Source organism: Capra hircus, chromosome 5 (genome assembly GCF_001704415.2).
Source record: "Capra hircus breed San Clemente chromosome 5, ASM170441v1, whole genome shotgun sequence".
Taxonomy (NCBI): domain Eukaryota; kingdom Metazoa; phylum Chordata; class Mammalia; order Artiodactyla; family Bovidae; genus Capra; species Capra hircus.
In genome coordinates this window covers 100,375,402-100,400,664 of record NC_030812.1, presented here as the reverse complement: position 1 = coordinate 100,400,664, position 25,263 = coordinate 100,375,402, and the positions used below count along the sequence as shown (strand labels likewise).

The 25,263-nt window shown below is 39.1% G+C and overlaps 1 pseudogene; it reads right to left on the bottom strand.

The window, feature by feature from the left end:
* Positions 2,731–25,263, bottom strand: LOC102181010 (annotated as a pseudogene).

Below are 25,263 nucleotides of genomic sequence, written 5' to 3'. Positions count from 1 at the left end.
GCAGAGACATTACTTTGCCAACAAAGGTCAGTCTAGTCAAGGCTATGGTTTTTCCAGTAGTCATGTATGGATGTGAGAGTTGGAATGTGAAGAAAGCTGAGTGCCGAAGGATTGATGCTTTTGAACTGTGGTGTTGGAGAAAACTCCTGAGAGACCTTTGGACTGCAAGGAGATCCAACCAGTCCATCCTAAAGGAAATCAGTAGTGGGTGTTCATTGGAAGGACTGATGTTGAAGCAGAAACTCCAATACTTTGGCCACCTCATGTGAAGAGTTGACTCATTGGAAAAGACTCTAATGCTGGAAGGATTGGGAGCAGGAAGAGAAGGGGACGACAGAGGATGAGATGGCTGGATGGCATCACTGACTCAATGGACAAGGGTTTAGATGGACTCCAGGATTTGGTGACGGACAGGGAGGCCTGGCATGCTACAGTTCATGGGGTCCCAAAGAGTCGAACACAACTGAGTGACTGAACTGAACTGTACTGCTCAAATGGGTAGGTTTAAGGTAGGATTCAGATATACCATGTTTCTTGTTCAATGCCTCTAATAAACCCATGAGCTAATAGAAACAACTAGAATAAGACATTTTAAATTCGATTTTTTTTTTATTCAAGCATTGAATATTCACTGATACAAGTAAGCACTATTTTAGGTGTTTTACAAGGTTGGATTCGATATAGTCTTTGTCTTAACAATAATATAAAAGGGAAATTTAAATAAAAACCACAATCCATAGTCATCAGTTCAGTTCAGTCAGTTCAGTCATTTCAGTCACTCAGTCATGTCCGACTCTTTGCGACCCCATGAATCGCAGCACGCCAGGCCTCCCTGTCCATCACCAACTCCTGGAGTTCACTCAGACTCACGTCCATCGAGTCTGTGATGCCATCCAACCATCTCATCCTCAGTCGTCCCCTTCTCCTTCTGCTCCCAATCCCTCCCAGCATCAGAGTTTTTTCCAATGAGTCAACTCTTCGCATGAGGTGGCCAGAGTACTGGAGCTTCAGCTTTAGCATCATTCCTTCCAAAGAAATCCCAGGGCTGATCTCCTTCAAAATGGACTGGTTGGATCGCCTTGCAGTCCAAGGGACTCTCAAGAGTCTTCTCCAACACCACACTTCAAAAGCATCAATTCTTCAGTGCTCAGCCTTCTTCACAGTCCACTCACATCCATACATGACCACAGGAAAAACCATAGCCTTGACTAGGCGGAACTTAGTCGGCAAAGTAATGTCTCTGCTTTTGAATGTGCTATCTAGGTTGATCATAACTTTCCTTCCAAGGAGTAAGCGTCTTTTAATTTCATGGCTGCAGTCACCATCTGCAGTGATTTTGGAGCCCAAAAAAATAAAGTCTGATACTGTTTCCACTGTTTCCCCATCTATTTCCCATGAAGTGATGGGACCAGATGCCATGATCTTCGTTTTCTGAATGTTGAGCTTTAAGACAACTTTTTCACTCTCCCCTTTCACTTTCAACAAGAGGCTTTTTAGTTCCTCTTCCCTTTCTGCCATAAGGGTGGTGTCGTCTGCATATCTGAGGTTATTGATATTTCTCCCAGCAATCTTGATTCCAGCTTGTGTTTCTTTCAACCCAGCAGTTCTCATGATGTACTCTGCATATAAGTTAAATAAGCAAGGTGACAATATACAGCCTTGACATACTCCTTTTCCTATTTGGAACCAATCTGTTGTTCCATGTCCAGTTCTAACTGTTGCTTCCTGACCTGCATACAGATTTCCCAAGAGGCAGGTTAGGTGGTCTGGTATTCCCATCTCTTTCAGAATTTTCCACAGTCAGGAACAGTACAGAATCACAATCTCCTCATCATTCCCTCCTGTATCTTTTCTTTCTCTTTGCTTTATTGACCTACAATAAGAAGTTGTTTTATTTCTAAGATTCTATTGACAATGCTGTGCCTTCTTTCCCTCTAATCTTATTTGTCATTATGTCCTACTAATCCCTCCTCTATCTCTAAATAAGACCTTGCTTTCTCATCTATGCCCAACCCTATTAAGGATAAATAATGTTTTTATTATTTTTTAGTCATTTGTAAAAAAGTTGGGAGATCAATCCACATACACTCCTTCTGTAAATTTTCCTCTAAAATAATGCCTTACCAGACTGCCCACATTTCACATTGTGAAATTAATGTGCAAATCACAGTCATAACAAGGAAAATATAGTCACACACTGGTTTATTCAACCACAACTATGCATTTTTGAAAAAACTAAATTCAGTCAAGGTCAATTCTTTATGAAGTCTGAAGAGCCAAGACACAAAGCACCACCCTGCTCTCTCTCATTCACCTTCCACAACTTATTTCAAGTTTTACCTGCAAAGAGACACTGTTAGGATGAAAATATATTATCAGGGAGAAGTAGCATGTCAACCCACTAGCACACAGAAAAACCCTGTATACACTAGCAATAGCACATTTGCACAGATTTCATCAGCTCAGCTCAGAATATAGCATTTTAAAAGTACATTTTTGGCAGAGATGATTGGGGATGACTAAGCCAACAACCTTAGTCCCTAGAGAGAGGGATACTAAAAACTTATCTATTTCACAAATTTGCCTACACTCTTTAAAGTGTTAAGATAACATATAAGTTCTCTCAAAGAGTCAAGCAAGAAGCCATCAGTTCCAGGGAAGTGGCATTAATCTCACATCTAACTTATTTGCTAGAAAGGCAGCACTCACTAAAGGTGTACTCACAAGAGGTCATCTCCCTCTTTTTAGGGAGCCACAGGATAGAAGGAACATTCATCGACATCTGACCTTCTTACAGACCCACGGAAGAGGAACTTCACAGCTAGAGGCAAAGAGACCACTTTTGCTGATGGTACCACAACTCTGTACCCAGCTGTTTGAAGTAATTCTGTAAGGAACCAGAAAAATCAATCACTTAAGGTGACGTGCAGAGTAAAGGAAGTTCTAAGGTGTGAAAAGATAAAAAATGAGCAAATTCTTTCTCCCATTCAGACCTCACTTCTCTCAGCTCCCAAAACTGGAGAATAAAAATTACTCGTTATCCTCTTTAAAATGTCCTTTCTTTTTTTCTTGCCCTTATCAACTATTGATTTCCTTTCTTGTTTCCTTTTTCTTTCTTCTCCTCTCCATCCATTATCCTTAGTCTATTTCCCCAGACATATAATTTCTTTTCCCCTTTTCTTTTCTCTTCTCTCTCTCTGCACTCTTTTGAAGCCTCTTACCTTGAGACATTAAAAGCTGATCCATCTTCCCATCTCCAGCCAGAACTGTTTCTCAGACCAATCCAGTAAAATTCCTGACTGAGGAGATTTTGGAGCTGGATCTAAATGAGAGGTTGCAGAAGATGAAAAAAGGTGAGAAAAAATGCAGAAAGTTTAAAAAGAGATGTAGAGTCATGGTAATTATTCCTTACACCTTCTCTCATTACTGTTATTTATGAACTGTATATTTGTGTCCCCTCCTTCCCAAGATTGCTATGTTGAAGCTCTAATATCACAAAGTGATGGCATTTGGAAGTAGCCTTTGGGCAGTAATTAGGTTTAGATGAGGTCTTCAGGGTGGAACCCACACTAAAAATGGGATTAAAGTGAAAGTGAAGTACTCTTTGCGACCCCATGGATAGTAGCCTGCACCAAGCTCCTCCGTCCATAGGATTTTGAAGGCAAGAGTACTGGAGTGGGTTGCCATTTCCTTCTCCAGGGAATCTTCCCAACCCAGGGATCAAACCCAGGTCTCTGACATTGTAGACGGACTACCGTCTGAGCCACCAGGGAAGTCCCAAAAATGGGATTAGTGCTCTTAAAGAAGAGGAGAAGGCTTCCCAGGTGGCTTAGTGGTAAAGAATCCACCTGCCAATGACATAAGACATAAGATATGTGGGTTTAATCCCTGGATCAGGAAGATCCACTGGAGGAGGGCATGGCAACCCACTCCAGTATTCTTGTCTGGAGAATCCCATAGACAGAGGAGCCTGGCAGGCTACAGTCCATAGATAACAAAAAGTCAAACATGACTGATGCGACTTAGCATGCAGTCTCTCACCACCACATGAGAGGGCAGCTGTCTGCAAGCCAGAAAGAAGTTTCTCACCAGAAACCAAGTCTACCAGCATCTTGATCCTGGACTTGGCCTTCAGAACTCTGAGAAAGAAATGTCTGTGGCCTAAGCTCCCCCACCTTGTCTTTGGTTTATAGCAGTCCTAGCAGACTGAAACACCTCCTACTCCAAATAACTACTCTCTCTTTCAAACCTTCATTCTAGAGATGTGTTGGTTGCAGAGTGCAATACTTCCTAGAATTGAACTTCATGTTTATAATTACATTCTTAGATCATGACAGATAAGATAGCTATTACATCTCTACCTTCCAATGCAAATTCTTCCTTGATTAGATGGAGCACCAAATAGGTATTCAGATAAATATCAGATAAATACATATTCAGATAACTTTGAAAGAAGAAAAGCTAAATACTGCTGTGCACACACTCATATTTCACATCATCATTTAACATATATGTTATTATTAAACTTGCAACAATGTATTTGTGGTGTTGTTTTTTCCCCACTAAACTCCCATTCTCCAAGTCCTCACCAATCTTGCATATGGCAAGAAAAACTAAACACAGTTCTTAGGGAAAAAGCTGATGGTAAGATTAAGTTGGTTATACTCTTTACATGTCCCAAGCTACCCACTAGAACAGAAATAAGATTCTTTGCTCTGTTGAGTCTGACCAGCAAACGAAGGAGTTTATATCCTAATGGAATTGTCTCTAGAAATAAAATGAAATCAAATGAATAAAGGTTAAACCCCAGAAGATTAATTTTGTATAGGATTTGGTACTCGTGTAATAAATATATTTAGCAACAAGTAAACTACCACCTTGGATATGGCCCTATATTCCCAGCAAGTACTTAATTGTGTATGCTGGTTGGGGGACAGAGTCTGAAGTGTAAAGGAAGGGTAAGGTAAGGTAAGGTGAAGTCGCTCAGTCGTGTCCGACTCTTTGCGACCCCATGGACTTCTCCGTCCATGGGATTCTCCAGGCAAGAATACTGGAGTGGATTGCCATTTCCTTCTCCAGGGGATCTTCCCGTCCCAGGGATCGAACCCAGGTCTCCTGCATTGGAGGCAGACGCTTTAACCTCTGAGCCACCAGGGACTGAAATGACATCCTAATTTCCAGATTAGCTGGAAACCTTTTGTGCATTACTTAAACAATTTGCTTAAAATGATTATTTAAATTAAGAAAAAAGTGAGTTTAGCCTCATTCTTCCAATGGGATTATAAGAAAAACTGTCCATCTCTTTCTTCTTCACATTTCCATGGGAGGAATGACAGCTAACGAAACACAGAAATGAATAGACTTCATTTATTAAATAAATAAATAGATATAAACACAGACCTCAATCAGAGTCTGAAGAGCTGGGATTCGATAATACTCACAAACTACAATCCTACACTTGATCACTACTCTCAAGATCGGTACAAGTCTAAGTCACATGATTCTGCCAGCTTACTACTTCTCCCTGATGAGGCTGGACAGGGCAAATGTTTACTGGATCACTCTCACTTGAAAATCAACATCCCACTTGAAAGAAGCTTTTGGAACCAGAGTGCGATTATCTATAGGGTTCTATGGACTCATGAATGATGTGTATGCGTTACAGCATAAAAACATAAACAAGAGTGTTTATTGCAAGGGTGTGACCTCAGAAGGCTTATCTTGCAAAAAGGTATGAACTAGAGCAATGAGGTGCAATGTCACTTTAGAACTAGTAATGTTTGGTTATACCTTAGAGAGGAAGAAGTACAAAACCTAAAAGCAAGATGAAGACAGAACACAAACAAATGAAATCAGATACTTTTTTTCTTTCCTTTTCATTTTATTTTTAAGGTCAATATTTATGTCTTACACACACACACACATGCTTTTGCAGGCAATATTTTAAACCTGTAGTTAAAATACTGCTAAGGTATAGAACATACTCCTTACACTTCCGATATGAACATGGTTTACAGGATATAACTAAGATATTTCAGTCCGTGTGGAGATAAACTACTAATATACCAAAGCTAAATTGGATATATCTTTGATTGGCAAACTTAATTTCAGGGACTATATACTAAACAACTAACTTCAAGAAAATTATTCATATAAATGTTTGTAGCTGCTTAAAATTTGGAAATAAGATTTTTTTTAGAAATACGAAAACAGTTAAGCTAAAATAGAATAATACAGAATTTTTAAGGTAAGTATCTGAAATCATTTAACATGTGGAAAAAGGAATATAATAACTCTATGTGACAAAAGCAAAAACATGAACATATGGTATCCAAAAAGCCTAGATATTTACAGAAGGTAAATATGTAATTTTAAATAATATGTATGTTATGTCTTCAAATAATATCACTTACATTTTTTTCTTCAATCCCCCAGACACTTTTTTCAGGTGAAGTACTTAAAACAATACCTATAGGTATTAATTAGAAAAAAATTACAATACAGAGCACCCATAAAATCTAAAATTAATTAGATCTATTGTTTTCAGTTTAGAGGTATTTCACTTGAAAATGTGTCTGGAAGGCTGAGTAAAGACATATTGGGCATATTACTTGAAAGTATAACAAACGTACTATTTAAAAATAACTTTATCCTATGTTTCCAGATTTTTCAAATATATCCTACAGAATGTAAGCGTTGACTGCTGCTGCTGCTAAGTCGCTTCAGTCGTGTCTGACTCTGTGTGACCCCATAGATGGCAGCCCACCAGGCTCCCCTATCCCTGGGATTCTCCAGGCAAGAACACTGGAGTGGGTTGCCATTTTCATCTCCAATGCATGAGAATGAAAAGTGAAAGTGAAGTCGCTCAGTGGTGTCCAACTCTTAGCAACCCCATGGACTGCAGCCTACCAGGCTCCTCCGCCCCCAGGATTTTCCAGGCAAGAGTACTGGAGTGGGTTGCCATTGCGTTCTCCGAAGCGTTGACTACTAGCATATAAAAACATGCAGATACCTTAAGAGATTTAAGGGAAGCTTGACAGGGTACAAAATTACTAGAATTTAGTATTGACAAGAATTTCCCCTATAATTTTGTGTACGTGCACAATACTAAAAGTTAGTGAGCCTTGCTCGGGAAACCGAGCACTCTCTTTAAAAGAGTGAAACACTGGGGTCCCACCAACTGGGGTGGCAGGAGGACCCGCACTCCCGCTTCCCTAAGTCTCCAGGGCGCACCTGCCCACAGCAACGGGCACGTTCTTGCTCCCTGCAACGCCCAGGAGGGAGGTCGGCTCCACCCAGGGAGCAGCAAAGGAGGAGCCCAAGAGATGAGGTTCTCGGCTAACCTGCTCCTGCAAAAAAGAGGAAATCAGAGTGGAAGCCAAAAAATGGCGGCAGGAAAGGATAAAATTTCAAATCAAAAAAAAAAACACCCCACAAACAAAAGGGGAAAAAGGAGAACGAGGGAAACAGGCTAACCAAGAGACAAGATTTACCTGCAGAAAACAGAAACTAAGAGAGAGGAGAACCCAGCCTCTGATGAAGCAGGAGACAAAAGAAGCCAGATCTGATTCAAGTCACCGCCCTGTCTTAGTGGTTCCTGTCTCCCTTCTTGCACAATACAGGGCAATACGTTTATCAACTACTTTGTAAATGCAAAACTGTGAGTAGCTCTGGAAACATTTTTAAGAAGGAGGAAATTCAACCTTATTCCATTTTTTAAGTGCTAACTGCTTTTCTTTAAGAGGTGAAATCATTTACTGGTTGGTTGGTTTGTACAACCAGAAAATAGAGGGATATTGAATACAGAGGCTTTGATTGTCTTGGGTGTCAGCTTAACATTGCATAGAGGGGGTAGATTTTACATCCTCCAATACAAAGCACACTAAATGGCAATTTGGAGTCAGTTGTGTGTTTAACATGTCTTGGACACTTTGAATTACTTTTATTCCCATGTTGGTTTTGATGAAATTGTTTCTTAAAGAAAAACCATGCCTTGATCTCCGCTCTCCCTGTCAGAATTTTGTGTACTCTGTAACATCTTTGTTCAGGTAGTCCCGTTTTCCTAGTAACTTTCTTCATCTGCTGTGAAAGATTAATGTCATATACACTACTAATGAATTTTCAAATTGTGAATCTGTGGGACATATGATATAACTGTATGAACACTTGAAGGCATTCATACTTTAACATACTGTTAAGACAAGTTTGCCTTCACATTTTAAACTGGAGAGTAACTTGGATAATTGTTCAGAAATGAATCGCAATTACATGGGTTTTTTTTTTATTTTTGGTACAAATGTTAAGAATTATACACAAATTTAAACTTCTGTATACCAGTAAATCCTAAAGAAAATCAACCCTGAATATTCATTGGAAGGACTGGTGCTGAAGCTGAAGCTCCAATACTTTGGCCACCTGATGCAAAGAGCTGAAAAGACCCTGATGCTGGGAAAGACTGAAGGCAGGAGAAGGGGATGACAGATGAGATGACTGGATGGCATCACTGACTCAATGCACACAAGTTTGAGCAAGCTCTGGGAGACAGTAAAGGACAGGGAAGGTTGGCAGGCTACCGTCCATGGCGTCATAAAGAGTCAGACACGACTTATCGACTGAACAACACAACAAAATACTGATCCTCAAAATCATCAGTACAATTTCAATTATGAAAGAAAAAAAATAGTAAAACACTGTCCATCAACAGGTGAATGGATAAACAAAATGTGGCCCTATCCATATAATGGAATATTATTCAGCCTTTTTTTCTATTTTTTTTTATTTTATTTTACAATACTGTATTGGTTTTGCCATACATCAACATGAATCCACCATGAGTGTACACGTGTTTCCAATCTGATACCTGCTACAGCACAGATGTACCTTGGAAACATGCCAAACAGAAGAAGCCAGTGAAATGAAATAAGCCAGATACAAAAGGACATAAGAGGAAAATTCAGACAGAAAGAATAGATTAGTAGTCACCAGGGGCTGGGTGGGCGGGGTTATGAGGAGTTGCTGTTTAATGCATGTGGAGTTTCTGTTTGGGGTGATGAAAAAGGTTCTGGAGATGAACAGCAGTCACAGTTGCACAATGATGTGAATACACTTCAGTTCAGTTCAGTTTAGTCGCTCAGTCGTGTCCAACTCTTTGTGACCCTAATTGTATACTTGAAAATTGTCAAAATAGTAAGTTGTATGTTATTCATGCTTTACCACAACTTTTTAAGTTTAAAAAAAAAAAAAAGAGTGAGAAGTATCCTAACCTACCTACCAAAGGTATGTTTTGGGGTGAAGTTCATAATGGTTGCTTTATCTGGTTATGAAGAAAGGGTAACAAACACACACACATTACCAGACTACAAAGACCTCAAGTAAAACAATTCTCCTATCATCTACCATCTACTTCCAGCCATTTAGTTCTATCTTCTAACATATCATTTCAGATTTCCTCAAAAGGGAAAAACTCGATTCAACAAATCATAATTTACTTTGTGATACATATTTTACTGAAATTTCACACCCTGGGAGACAGAAAGGAAAAAACAAAAGTTATTTCGACTCTGGCTTTATTTCAAGTGTCACGGGGAATTAAAGTGGAAAGAAGAAAATCTAAAATGAAGTGACACCTCTTATGTTAAAAAAAATTTCACATAGATTTTCTCACTTAATACTTGTAACAATTCTGGAAAAAAAATTTCTCCACTTGGTACATGAGGAAATTGAGAGTCAAAGAGGTTAAGAAACTTGCTGAAGCTCACATAGCTAGTAAGCAATTTAGTAAAAACAAACTCATGTCTGTCTGAAAGAAATGAATCTCTTTTCATTACCTGAATTTACTTTATATTATGGGGGAAAGTGACCATGTTTTCATAGTGTTTGTAGTCACAGAAGGAAACCTTGGATATAATTAGATGGCTTCCCTGTTGGCTCAGAGGGTAAAGCATCTGTCCACAATGGGGGAGACCTGGGTTCAATCCCTGGGTCAGGAAGATTCCCTGAGAAGGAAATGGCAACCCAGTACTCTTGCCTGGAAAACCCCGTGGACAGTCCATGGGGTCGCAAAGAGTCAGACATGACTGAGTGACTTCACTTTCACTTTCAAACCCTAAATATAAGAAAAGCCAATGTTGAAATTTCAGGGAGAAGATAGGGACAATCCCAAAGTCATAAGCTCTAACAGGGATGATGGTTCAAGTTGAACTAGAGGTTGTTAAAGAAATAAAGTCTGAAGATATAATCTCAAATTATGATAATGAAGAACAAAGATGTTATCCAGCGAGGAGCATCAGGATAGGTGTAAAGAAACCAAAGTTTTTTTGGGGGGAGGGCGGTCCTAAGATGGCAGAGGAATAGGATGGGAAGACCACTTTCTCCCTCACAAATTCCTCAAAAGAACATTTCAACGCTGAGCAAACTCCACAAAACAACTTCTGTAGGCTGGCAGAGGACATCAGGCAACCAGAAAAGCAGACCATTGTCTTCAAAAACAGGTAGGAAAAAATATAAAAGATGAAAAGAGAGACAAAGGAGGTGGGGAGGGAGCTCCGTCCTGGGAAGGGAAGCCCGTCCCAGGAAGGGAATTTTAAGAAGAGAGGTTTCCAAACACCAGGAAACACTCTCCCTGCCGAGTCTGTGGCGAGCCTTGGAAACACAGAGGGCAACATAACAGGAAGGAAAAATAAATAAATATTTAAAACCAACAGATTACAAGCCCAACAGTAACTCCCCCAGCGGAAAAGCAGCACAGACGCCTGCATCTGCCACTAGGAAGTGGGGGCAGGGCAGGGACGCGCGGGAGGCACGGGCTGCAGAGCTTTGTAAGAATCAGGCAGGCACGCCCCACGCACAACCAGAACGATCTAACTTGGGCTAGCAAACCAGACTGTGGGATAGCTACCACGCGAAAAGCTCAAACATAAGACACCGCCAGGACCGAGCACAGAACAAAGGATGGAACGGAAATAGCCGGCTGCAGACCAACCCCCGCCGGGGACAGGCAGCCAGAGCCGTAAGGACTGGAAAGGGGCAATTGCAGCCCCGGAGAGACTCTGCCTACAGAACTGCAAGCAGGTTTCTTTGCTAAGACTTCTGGGGGTGCTGGTCAGCCACCATCTGCCTCACGGGGTGCACCAGCGATGCACCCAGAGAGCTGAGCAGCAGAGACAGAAAAGGCGACAAGTCTCAGCGACCACACTCGCCAAACTCCTGAGCTGCTCGGACCTGGGAAGGGCACAAAACGCAGTCCCAACCAAATCTGAGCCTATGAGGGCTACCTGAGCACCGAACCTGAGCGGCTTAGACCGGGGAGGTGCACACAGCCTAGGGCCGGCCTCAGATGGTTCCCGGCTGAGCATCGTAGAACCGGAGCGGTTTGTGCACCGCGAGAAGGGACAGGTCCAGTGGGGCTGAGACGCTGTGTGCACACGACAGTGCTATTTGTTTGCAGCATCGCCCCCTCCCCACAGCGCGACTGAACTAGTGAGCCTAAAAAACCAGCAAAAAAGAAGTTAAATAGAGGGAACTGCCTTGGAAGTGACCCCACACTGCCCACAACATCAGAGAAGGGCTAGATATATCTTTACTATTTTTACAATCATTCCGGGGTTTTTTTCCCCCTCTTTTTTTTTTTCCTTGCTTTTTTTTTTCCAACTTTTTTTTTAATTGTTAAGTCTTCTATTTCTCCTCTAATTTTTATTTCTATAACCTACTATTACTTTTCAAAAAAAGACTCTTTTTTTAAGGAAAACACCATATAGAGTCTTTATGTGATTGTTGTTGGAGTTTTTTAATAATTCTTGTGGCTTTTTTTTTCTTTTTTCTTTTTTCCTTCTGCTTCTTTTCTTTAATATTGTATTTTTGAAACTCCAACCTCTACTCTAGATTTTTAATCTTTGCTTTTTGGTTTTTGTTGTCAATTTTGTACATTTAAAAACCCAAACTTCACTACCCAATTTTACCTGAGAGCGAGATTACTGGCTTGACCACTCTCTCCTCCTTTGGACCCTCCTTTTTCTCGACCAGGTGGCCTCTGTCTCTTTCCTCCCCCATCTCTTCTCTATCCAACTCTGTGAATCTCTGTGTGTTCCAGACGGTGGAGAACACCTAAGGAACAGGTTACTGGCAGGATTTGTCTCGCTCCTTTTCATTTCTCTCTCTTATCCTCCTGGCCATCTCTGTCTACTTCTCCCTCTCCTCTTCCCTGTATAACTCCGTAAATACCTCTGAGCGGTCCAGACTATGGAGCGCACATAAGGAAGTGACTACTGGCTAGCTTGCTCTCTCCTCTTTTGATCTCACCACATCTCATTCCAGTCACCTCTAACTACCCCCTCTCTCTTCTCTTCTCCATGTAACTCAGTGAACCTCTCTGGGAGTGCCTCAATGTGGAGAAACTTTTCATCTTTAACCTAGATGTTTTATCATCGGTGCTATATAGATGGAGAAATCTAGAGGCTACTGTAAAAATAAAACTGAAAACCAGAAACAGGAGGCTTAAGTCCAAAGCTTGAGAACATCAGAGAACTCCTGAATTCAGGGAACATTAATCAATAGGAGCTCATCAAACACCTCCATACCTACACTGAAACCAAGCTCCACCCAAGGGCCAACAAGTTCCACAGCAAGACATACCACGCAAATTCTCCAGCAACACAGGAACACACCCCTGAGCTTCAATATACAGGCAGCTCAAAGCTACTCCAAAACCTTTGATGTCTCATAACCCATTACTGGTCACTCCACTGTACTCCAGAGAGAAGAAGCCCAGCTCCACCCACCAGAACTCCAACACAAGCCTCCCTAACCAGGAAACCTTGACAAGCCACTGATACAACCCCACCCACAGTGAGGAAGCTCCATAATAAAGAGAACTCCACAAATTACCAGAATATTAAAAGGTCACCCCAAACGCAGCAATATAACAAAGATGAAGAGACAGAGGAATACTCAGCAGGTTAAGGAACAGGAAAAATGCCCACCAAACCAAACAAAAGAGGAAGAGATAGGGAATCTATCTGAGAAAGAATTCCGAATATTGATAGTGAAAATGATTCAAAATCTTGAAATCAAAATGGAATCACAGATAAATAGCCTAGAGACAAGGATTGAGAAGATGCAAGAAAGGTTTAACAAGGACCTAGAAGAAATAAAAAAGAGTCAATATATAATGAATAATGCAATAAATGAGATCAGAAACACTCGGGAGGCAATAAATAGTAGAATAATGGAGGCAGAAGATAAGATTAGTGAAATAGAAGATAGAATGGTAGAAATAAATGAATCAGAGAGGAAAAAAGAAAAACGAATTAAAAGAAACGAGGACAATCTCAGAGACCTCCAGGACAACATGAAACGCTCCAACATTCGAATTATAGGAGTCCCAGAAGAAGAAGACAAAAAGAAAGACCGTGAGAAAATCCTTGAGGAGATAATAGTTGAAAACTTCCCTAAAATGGGGGAGGAAATAATCACCCAAGTCCAAGAAACACAGAGAGTTCCAAATAGGATAAACCCAAGGTGAAACACCCCAAGACACATATTAATCAAATTAACAAAGATCAAACACAAAGAACAAATATTAAAAGCAGCAAGGGAAAAACAACAAATAACACACAAGGGGATTCCCATAAGGAAAACAGCTGATCTTTCAATAGAAACTCTTCAGGCCAGGAGGGAATGGCAAGACATACTTAAAGTGATGAAAGAAAATAACCTACAGCCCAGATTACTGTACCCAGCAAGGATCTCATTCAAATACGAAGGAGAAATCGAAAGCTTTACAGACAAGCAAAAGCTGAGAGAATTCAGCACCACCAAACCAGCTCTCCAACAAATTCTAAGATATTCTCTAGACAGGAAACACAAAAAGGGTGTATAAACCCGAACCCAAAACAATAAAGTAAATGGTAACGAGATCATACTTATCAATAATTACCTTAAACATAAATGGGTTGAATGCGCCAACCAAAAGACAAAGATTGGCCAAATGGATACAAAAACAAGACCCCTCTATATGCTGCTTACAAGAGACCCACCTCAAAACAAGGGACACATACAGATTGAAAGTGAAGGGCTGGAAAAAGATATTCCATGCAAATAGAGACCAAAAGAAAGCAGGAGTGGCAATACTCATATCCGATAAAATAGACTTTAAAACAAAGGCTGTGAAAAGAGATAAAGAAGGCCACTACATAATGATCAAAGGATCAATCCAAGAAGAAGATATAACAATTATAAATATATATGCACCCAATATAGGAACACCGCAATATGTAAGACAAATGCTAACAAGTATGAAAGGGGAAATTAACAATAACACAATAATAGTCGGAGACTTTAATACCTCACTCACACCTATGGACAGATGAACTAAACAGAAAATTAACAAAGAAATGCAAACTTTAAATGATACATTAGACCAGTTAGACCTAATTGATATCTATAGGACATTTCACCACAAAACAATGAATTTCACCTTTTTCTCAAGTGCTCATGCAACCTTTTCCAGGATAGATCACATCCTGGGCCATAAATCTAACCGTGATAAATTTTTAAAAAATCGAAATCGTTCCAACCATCTTTTCTGACCATAATGCATTAAGATTAGATCTCAATTACAGAAGAAAAACTATTAAAAATTCCAACATATGGAGGTTGATCAACACACTTCTGAATAACCAACAAATCACAGAAGAAATCAAAAAAGAAATCAAAATATGCATAGAAACTAATGAAAATGAAAACACAACAGCCCAAAACCTGTGGGACACTATAAAAGCAGTGCTAAGAGGAAAGTTCATAGCACTACAGGCATACCTCAAGAAACAAGAAAAAAGTCAAATAAATAACCTAACTCTACACCTAAAGCAACTAGAAAAGGAAGAATTGGAGAACCCCAGAGTTAGTAGAAGGAAAGATATCTTAAAAATTAGGAAACAAAATTAAGAAACAAAAGAGACCATAGCAAAAATCAACAAAACCAAAAGCTGGTTCTTTGAAAGGATAAATAAAATTGACAAACCATTAGCCAGACTCATCAAGAAGCAAAGAGAGAAAAATAAAATCAATAAAATTAGGAATGAAAATGGAGAGATCACAACAGACAACACAGAGATACAAAGGATCATAAGAGACTACTATCAGCAATTATATGCCAATAAAATGGACAACGTGGAAGAAATGGACAAATTCTTAGAAAAGTACAATTTTCCAAAACTGAACCAGGAAGAAATAGAAAATCTTAACAGACCTATCAAAAGCACAGAAATTGAAACTGTAATCAGAAATCTTCCAGCAAACAAAAGCCCAGGTCCAGATGGCTTCACAGCTGAATTCTACCAAAAATTTAGAGAAGAGCTAACACCTATCCTACTGAAACTCTTCCAGAAAATTGCAGAGGAAGGTAAACTTCCAAACTCATTCTATGAGGCCACCATCACCCTAACACCAAAACCTGACAAATATACTACAAAAAAAGAAAACTACAGGCCAATATCACTGATGAACATAGATGCAAAAATCCTCAATAAAATTCTAGCAATCAGAATCCAACAACACATTAAAAAGATCATACACCATGATCAAGTGGGCTTTATCCCAGGGATGCAAGGATTCTTCAATATCCACAAATCAATCAATGGAATTCACCACATTAACAAATTGAAAAATAAAAACCATATGATTATCTCAATAGATGCAGAGAAGGCCTTTGACAAAATTTAGCATCCATTTATGATAAAAACTCTCCAGAAAGCGGGAATAGAAGGAACATACCTCAACATAATAAAAGCTATATATGACAAACCCACAGCAAACATTATCCTCAATGGTGAAAAATTGAAAGCATTTCCCCTAAAGTCAGGAACAAGACAAGGGTGCCCACTTTCACCGCTACTATTCAACATGGTTCTGGAAGTTTTGGCCACAGCAATCAGAGCAGAAAAAGAAATTAAAGGAATCCAAATGGGAAAAGAAGAAGTAAAACTCTCACTGTTTGCAGATGACATGATGCTCTACATAGAAAACCCTAAAGACTCCACCAGAAAATTACTAGAGCTAATCAATGAATATAGTAAAGTTGCAGGATATAAAATCAACACTCAGAAATCCCTTGCATTCCTATACACTAATAATGAGAAAGGAGAAAAAGAAATTAAGGAAACAATTCCATTCACCATTGCAACGAAAAGAATAAAATACTTAGGAATATATCTACCCAAAGAAACTTAAGACCTATATATAGAAAACTATAAAACACTGATGAAAGAAATCAAAGAGGACACTAATAGATGGAGAAATATACCATGTTCATGAATCGGAAGAATCAATATAGTGAAAATGAGTATACTACCCAAAGCAATTTACAAATTCAACGCAATCCCTATCAAGCTACCAGCCATATTTTTCACAGAACTAGAACAAATAATTTCAAGATTTGTATGGAAATACAAAAAACCTCGAATAGCCAAAGCAATCTTGAGAAAGAAGAATGGAACTGGAGGAATCAACTTTCCTGACCTCAGGCTCTACTACAAAGCCACAGTCATCAAGACAGTATGGTACTGGCACAAAGACAGAAATATAGATCAATGGAACAAAATAGAAAGCCCAGAGATCAATCCACACACATATGGACACCTTATCTTTGACAAAGGAGGCAAGAATATACAATGGAGTAAAGACAATCTCTTTAACAAGTGGTGCTGGGAAAACTGGTCAACCATTTGTAAAAGAATGAAACTAGATCACTTTCTACCACCGCACACAAAAATAAACTCAAAATGGATTAAAGATCTAAATGTAAGACCAGAAACTATAAAACTCCTAGAGGAGAACATAGGCAAAACACTCTCAGACATAAATCACAGCAGGATCTTCTATGATCCACCTCCCAGAATTCTGGAAATAAAAGCAAAAATAAACAAATGGGACCTAATTAAAATTAAAAGCTTCTGCACAACAAAGGAAAATATAAGCAAGGTGAAAAGACAGCCTTCGGAATGGGAGAAAATAATAGCAAATGAAACAACCGACAAACAACTAATCTCAAAAATATACAAGTAACTTATGCAACTCAATTCCAGAAAAATAAACGACCCAATCAAAAAATGGGCCAAAGAACTAAATAGACATTTCTCCAAAGACATACGGATGGCTAACAAACACATGAAAAGATGCTCAACATCACTCACTATTAGAGAAATGCAAATCAAAACCACAATGAGGTACCACTTCACACCAGTCAGAATGTCTGTGATCCAAAAATCTGCAAGCAATAAATGCTGGAGAGGGTGTGGAGAAAAGGGAACCCTCCTACACTGTTGGTGGGAATGCAAACTAGTACAACCACTATGGAGAACAGTGTGGAGATTCCTTAAAAAACTGCAAATAGAACTGCCATATGACCCAGCAATCCCACTGCTGGGCATACACACCAAGGAAACCAGAATTGAAAGAGACACAGGTACCCCAATGTTCATCGCAGCACTGTTTATAATAGCCAGGACATGGAAACAACCTAGATGTCCATCAGCAGATGAATGGATAAGAAAGCTGTGGTACATATACACAATGGAGTATTGCTCAGCCATTAAAAAGAATACATTTGAATCAGTTCTGATGAGATGGATGAAACTGGAGCCGATTATACAGAGTGAAGTAAGCCAGAAAGAAAAACACCAATACAGTATACTAACACATATATATGGAATTTAGAAAGATGGCAATGATGACCCTGTATGCAAGACAGCAAAAAAGACACAGATGTGTATAGCGGACCTTTGGACTCAGAGGGAGAGTGAGCGGGTGGGATGATTTGGGAGAATGGCATTGAAACATGTATACTATCATGTAAGAATTGAATCACCGGTCTATGTCTGATGCAGGATACAGCATGCTTGGGGCTGGTGCATGGGGATGACCCAGAGGGATGCTGTGGGGAGGGAGGTGGGAGGGGGGTTCATGTTTGGGATCGCATGTACACCCGTGGTGGATTCATGTCAATGTATGGCAAAACCAATACAGTATTGTAAAGTAAAATTAAGTAAAAATAAAAATTTTTTAAAAAAAAGAAACCAAAGTATTTCCACAGGGAATTATTTAGTCAACATATATTTTAAAATAACACACCAAAAACTATAAGAAACAAAAGTTAACAATCAAAATAAACTTATCTATATGGAGAAAAAAATAACAACTAAAATTAAGAATTTTAACATATCTAAAGATCTAAGGATAAATTCAAAGAGCAAGAAGAGCAAAAAAGAGTAGTTGCCACAAGGTAAACAGAACACTGAGGAAATAATAGAACAATTCAACTTTACTTCTTTTATTTTCTCAAAAATAAAATAAGTCTTGAAGTCCAAGGCACAAAAAAAAGATAATAAATGACACTCTCAGCATATAATTTTCATGTAAATATTTCTAAGGATAGCAAAAAAAAAAAGTGAACACCTCACTATTTAAAAATATTTAAATCCCAAGGGCCATAAAATATACATCCCAGATTCAAATTCAAATAGTATTTTAAACATGTACATCAAAGAAAAGGAACCAGAAAACAAACAACTGGAAAAGTGATTTCATTTTTCAGTGTGCACAAGATAGATTCTGAAAGCTGTCAAACACAGTATTTCTGTAAGACTCTAAAGGTGGGTTGGTATGGAGTTTAAAATCTGGCTCTGAAAAGAAAGTTTGGCTCTGTCAGATTTGTAGCCTTGGACTTGCTCACTAACTCTTCTGAATTTTATTCACTCAATGAAATGGAGAGATTGAATTCTACTTCATAGGATATGCTGTGAAGATTAATAATAAAATAGAATTGAATTCCTATCACATAGCAGGTGCTCAATACACAGTAGTTTCAATTTTTATTATTTTCATTATAAGATTTGCTATCTATAACTGATCTAAGAGGTGCACTGTAGTTATATATCTTCCTGAAAGATAACTATTTACCAGTGTAAGAGGGACATTTCTGATAGCCTTGGAGCCTCTAGCATAGAGCAAACTAATTCCCTAGCAGTATTCTCCACCACTGGAATGTCAGAAAACTTTGGTTTTCATAGATCTTTATCTCTTTTGGTAGCAGTTTAGACCTATGTAGTGCTAGCGGTAAAGAATCTGCCTGCCAATCCAAGAGACCCAAGAGATGAAGGTCTGATCCCTGGGTTGAGAAGATCCCCTGGAGGAAGGCATGGCAACCTACTTCAGTATTCTTGCCTGAAGAATTCCATGGATAGTGGAGCCTGGCAGGCTACGGTCCCTAGGGTGCCAAAGAGTAGGACATGACTGAAGCAACTTATCATGTGCAATCCTAGGAAAAGCAAGCATTTATCTTAAAATAACATATAAATATTGTCATGAGAATAAAAGAATAATGACACTAGTACAACAAAGTCAGACTAGATATAAATCAAGTTGGTTTTACAAGATCTTACAAAAGCTAAGGGCAAGAAAAAGAATCAGGCCAGAGAACCAAGCAAAATTCCACAGGAACGTCAGAAGTAAGATTTATCCGTAGTTGCTATGCAGTCACTCAGGGATATTCTACTGAGAGCATAGAATATCCTTTTCAGGACTGGTCTGAATCAAGGGTCCTTAAAAGGAAATAAACCAGTTCTGGAAATGCAGCCAGTCTAACTCTGTTCAGCTTACTTAGCAGTAGATCAGGATTTACAGTAAGTAGAGAAAGAATGGAAAGATGAAACCCTTTAACACTCATCCATTCTTCCAGGGGACCTCAGAGAAACAGAACCACGCCCACCTCCCAGCTATCCTGGGCTGAAGCCGTCATTATCACACTGCAATTATGGTAGCTGCCTCTCTGCAATTCTCCAAGGCACTGTCTTGTATTATGATTCACTACTCTGTTTATCATTGTTTGCTCAACAGTATTTCAAGCTGTCTGCTCACTTCTGCTATTGATTTCACTTAGCCTAAGAACTCAGATGCAGTTGTATCAGAATGAGAAGAGGAGTTGCTACAAAAACGTCCAGAAAGCAAGATTATTACTAGGTGCCATAAAACCACAATTCAATAAGTCTAAAGAATACACCCCAGTGCATTCTGTCACCTAATTTATGGAAGGATAAAGGAAAAGAAAGTCACAAAAGTGGACTGATTTGAGGTTAGAGTGCATGCAGAATTTCAAAGGAATGAGTATTCTTTTGACAAACAGCAGGAATCCAGACGCTTTAGTCTTCTCTTAAAATAGGAAATTACAGACTCTATAGACCGTATGTTTTCTCCAACTCCTTTAGAGTAATTCATTGCCTGTCAGAATTTCCCCCAAGGGATGTTTAATATAGTTGAATTCTTAATAAACTCTTATCTGTGGATTTACCCCAAGAAAAAGATGTAAAACAATATCAAAACACAAAACTTAGTATGAAATTAGCACAGAAACCTAAGGAGGATTCCTTATTTTCTTTGCAAATATTATTTAAGTTGACTAGTTAGAATTTGATTGATTTTCATACCAGGTAACCTCAGGATGTCAACTCCTTGTGTTACTTTGAGATACTCCAGGATTCATAAAGAACTCGTTTCCTGACAGTTAGGTGGACAGGAAGGATCTGAGAGGCCAGTAGGAAGAGGAGCCCAGCAGTTCAACTCTGCAAGGAGTGTAAAGTCACACTCACACACACACACACACTTCCCTTCCTTCTTTCTCAAGTTTCTGAAACTGCTTCTTCCTCATGCCTTCAGCACAACCCCAACTGATTCCTAGTCTAGACCTTTCTGAATTCAAATGAATGAAGGCAAAATATTATGAAGAAGGCATTAAGTCCCCAAGCTACCTCTTTCCCTCCATCCCAAGTTCCACCAGCTCTTACTGGTGAGAGAGAGCTCGTGAAACTTGTAAAGTGAGTAAAGTGCCTCTTTACTGTTACACTCATATGTGTCTGGATCTAATGTTTTCTTTTATTAGATTTGTGAAAGTGAAGTGAAAGTGAAAGTCACTCAGTCATGTCGAGTCTTTGAGACCCCATGGACTATACAGTCCCTGGAATTCTCCATGCCAGAATACTGGATTGGGTAGCCTTTCCCTTCTCCAGGGAATCTTCCCAACCCAAGGATCGAACCCAGGTCTCCAGCATTGCAGGCGGACTCTTTACCAGCTGAGCCACAATGGAAGCCCTGTATTTACGGTCTAATTCTTCCCCGTAATACTCACCATCCTGCCACCTCCAATACACACACACACACACACACACACACACACACACACACACGTGTACATACCAATTGGAGCATCTAGGTATATAAATGAGAGTTGTTGGGGGAGGGAAAGGAAAGAACATTCCTTTTGCTCCTCTAAAGAGGATACACAATACATATGAACAGCATTCTCCAACAAAACTGCCTACATTTACTAAATGTTTGCATTTACCATTTCCTTGCTGTCTTTAAACATAAGGAGATGCGCATCTTTGGCTAAGCAGAATTCCAGGCTAGAATTCCGGGCTAGAATTCCAGCTCTTTTTTTCCACTGAAAAGTAATAACAGTGGTCACCATGCCCCATCCAGAGGTCTGGGCAGTGAGGAGAGCCGGCACAAGTGGGCAACTTGGAGCCTGGAAAAGAAGAGGTTTGGGTCACATGTTTACGGATCACTTGGTCTTGGCAATGAAATTGGGGATAAACTGTCTTTCCTGCCCTCTGCCTTTCAGATTAAGGTTTAGAGAAATGTACCACAATGCACGGTCTCAAATTAAATACCTCACAATGTCCAACTCTATTACTACTACTGAACATTCTGTTAAGCAAGGATGTGAAGGGGCAGGGAAGGAAATGGATACAAGCTGGCTGAGGACTGGGAGGAGAGTCCCTTGCTGGTGCTAGACATCAGTATGCACGTGTGACATGTACACAACAGGTAACATAATAGTGTATCTGCATGAATGCATCTCTGTGCTATTTATATAGGCTCAGAGCATGCATTGTGTAACTGCATAATGCACATTGCTTAACTCAGGCAGAATCTTTCAGAATATGCAACCTCAGTCTGACACTCCATAATAGTGCAAAAGAAAAGGACAGAAACTAGAAAGAACAAACTTATCTAGAATGAAAGACTGTTTGGGTGTTTTGTTTTGTTTCTTTTTTAATCACAAAATGCGGTAAAAATTCCTTAGAAATTGGATAAAAGATATACATCACCAAAAAAGAATTCATTCTAGATATTTAAAAAAGATTTTCTGACAGAGAAGGATATCAGCTGCTAAAGCGAAAAGTCATGCCATTCTCCTCACTGAGCTCTTTTATATTCAGACACTTTCATTCCTTTAAATTGGTTGGGCTATAGATCTGTGAAAATGAAAGGGAACTGAATAAGCTTTCACGGTGATTTCGATGAAAATTCCAAAATTCTATTGATTTTCTACTTCCACAAGACATATTTATATAAACCCACCATAAACACAATCTCACAATCTCAAGTATGAACCATTATATCAAGTGAGCATATGTGTGGATACATAATTGAAGAGTAGATTATATATCTACTCCAGATTTGAAGTTAAAATGTGGGCAAAGTAGTCAACATATAGACAAACTTTCTGTAGGAAGGCCTGGCATGGGACTAACATAGGGTTCTGGAGATTGAGCTATGAAGTCGACACCTTATCATTTGTGCTTTTTCCATACAACTGATGGTACCTTCCTGAAGGAAAAATTCCTGACTTGCCTAGGAGTCCCCTTCTGTCAAAAGTAGGACTTGGATCTGATGTAGAGGTCCTAGGACTGAACCCTTAGGATCCCAATTAATAAAGTCTGTCTGTGGATTTGAGAGTTGGACTGTGAAGAAGGCTGAGTGCCAAAGGATTGATGCTTTTGAACTCTGCTGTTGGAGAAGACTCTTGAGAGTCCCTTGGACTGCAAGAAGATCCAACCAGTCCATTCTGAAGGAGATCAGCCCTGGGATTTCTTTGGAAGGAATGATGCTAAAGCTGAAACTCCAGTACTTTGGCCACCTCATGTGAAGAGTTGACTCATTGGAAAAGACTCTGATTCTGGGAGGGATTGGGGACTGGAGGAGAAGGGGACGACCCAGGATGAGATGGCTGGATGGCATCACGGACTTGATGGACATGAGTCTGAGTGAACTCCGGGAGTTGGTGATGGACAGGGAGGCCTGGTGTGCTGCGATTCATGGGGTCGCAAAGAGTCGGACACGACTGAGCGACTGAACTGAACTGAACTGAACCTGTCACTTGGGGCTTCTCTAATGGCTCAGTAAAGAATCTACCTGAAATGCAGGAGACCTGGGTTCTATCCCTGGATTTGGAAGATCCCCTGGAGAAGGGAATGGTTATCCACTCTAGTATTCTTGCCTGGGAAATCCCATCGACAGAGGAGTCTGGCAGACTACAGCCCACAGGGTCTCAGAAAGAGTCAGACACAACTTAGTGACAAAACAACAACAGCAATAGCCTGTCACTAACAATCATGCTCAGATAACAGAAACCTAAGTTAGAACTCTGGATTGTGAAACAAAAACCGAAGGCTCTCTGGATCATCATATATAAGGATGTAGAACTAAATCTAGGAAAGTTCATTTTAGAAAATGGGAAAGCTCACTAAAATGGGAAAAATTAGAATATGCTTAATTAAATTACAGTATATCTCATATGAAAAGTTAAACATAATATTAAAATTATAATTTGATTTTCATGCTAAATATGATAGTAGGTAGGAAAATGTTTATGACACAATATCAAACCAAAAAGCAATATGCAAACTTATAAGCATATTGTGATCAGAATCATACCCCGCCTTATTTAAAAATAAATACTTAACACAAATGCATGTACTCAAAAGCTAGAAGACTATGCCTGGGAGATACTCTTGTGTATGTTGGTGATTTATTTTGCTGGGACTATTTTTCAAGGTTTCCGTAACGTTATATTGCTTTTATACACAAATTTTGGTTTAAGTTAGCACTTACCCCGGTACAGAATCCATTGCAATAGCAGCATACTTGCTAGAATGGTGGACAGAAGCCCCAAAGCTATTGCCACATGGTAAGAGCAAGGGCATCTCGAGGAAGAAGCTGCAAAAATAGAATCCAAACAAATATTCTGAGTCAGAATAAAAGTCGAAGGAGAAAAGGTCAGGGAATGATAGCTGGGATCTGGAAGCAATTTGGCCTGGTTGGAATTGCAATCCAGGCCTTAAAGTTTCCTTTCCTAGATCTGTCAGGGCCATGCTCTGAAGCTGAGAGTGGCCACCATTAACTTATCAAGGAACATATTTTACTTATCCAGTGAAAGATGCTTTTTGTTTTGAAACTGTGGCTTGCACAGTCTCATGCTTTAGTGGTGAGACTATAAATTGGAACAAGTTCTTTGGATAGCAGTTTGGCTGTGTCCCAAAATCACAAAGGCATTAATTTACATTTTGACTCAGCAATTTCTCTTCAAGAAATGTTTCCTGCAGACACTCACACATGTATAAAACGTCATATTTTTCAGGCCACTCATAGCAACAATATTTGTAGGAGAAAAAGACTAAATTCAACCTGTCTATCAATAAAAGATGAGTCAAACACATTTTAACGTAGCCATAAAGTCAATATGCAGTTTATAAGAAAAAAACAGAGACAAGCTTTTTTTATAGATATGGAGTGATTTTTCAAGGACTATAGATAAGAAAAACAGTTAATAAAACAGTCGTCGTGAAACAGTGTATGCTAATAGGCATTTCTGATAATAGACACATGCATCTGATAAGGTTGCTTGCCTTGGGGAGGGGAAACAGGTCAATGGGGACAGAGATGGGAGAAAGACTTTTTATTTTTTCTTCTGTACTTTTTGAATTTTGAACCATATGATGTATTATTTATTCAAAATTGAGATAAATAAAACTTAAATGAAAATAACTGACACCTCACAAGTGCTTTGAAACCTGTCATAATTGGAAAAGTGATCAGTTTAGGTTGATAATTTGTTCAAGGATAGGACATTACTTCATATTAACTATGTTGTATACAATGTATACCAAGAATGATATTTTTTTCATTTGGAAAATAACAGATTTTTCACACCAATTTTGTATTTTAAAATGGTAGTTATCCCATAGTCTGATAGTGTAAGATTGATAGCATGACAGGCAAAAATCTATAAAGTAAGGCATTTAAGTTCTAGTTTTGACTCCTTTATTTGATAACCTTTAATTTGGTAATTGAGAAAATAATTCTGCTTATTTGGGCCTCACTTTCAAATTTAAATTTTAGGTAAATGATACTGTAGATGTAAGTATCCAT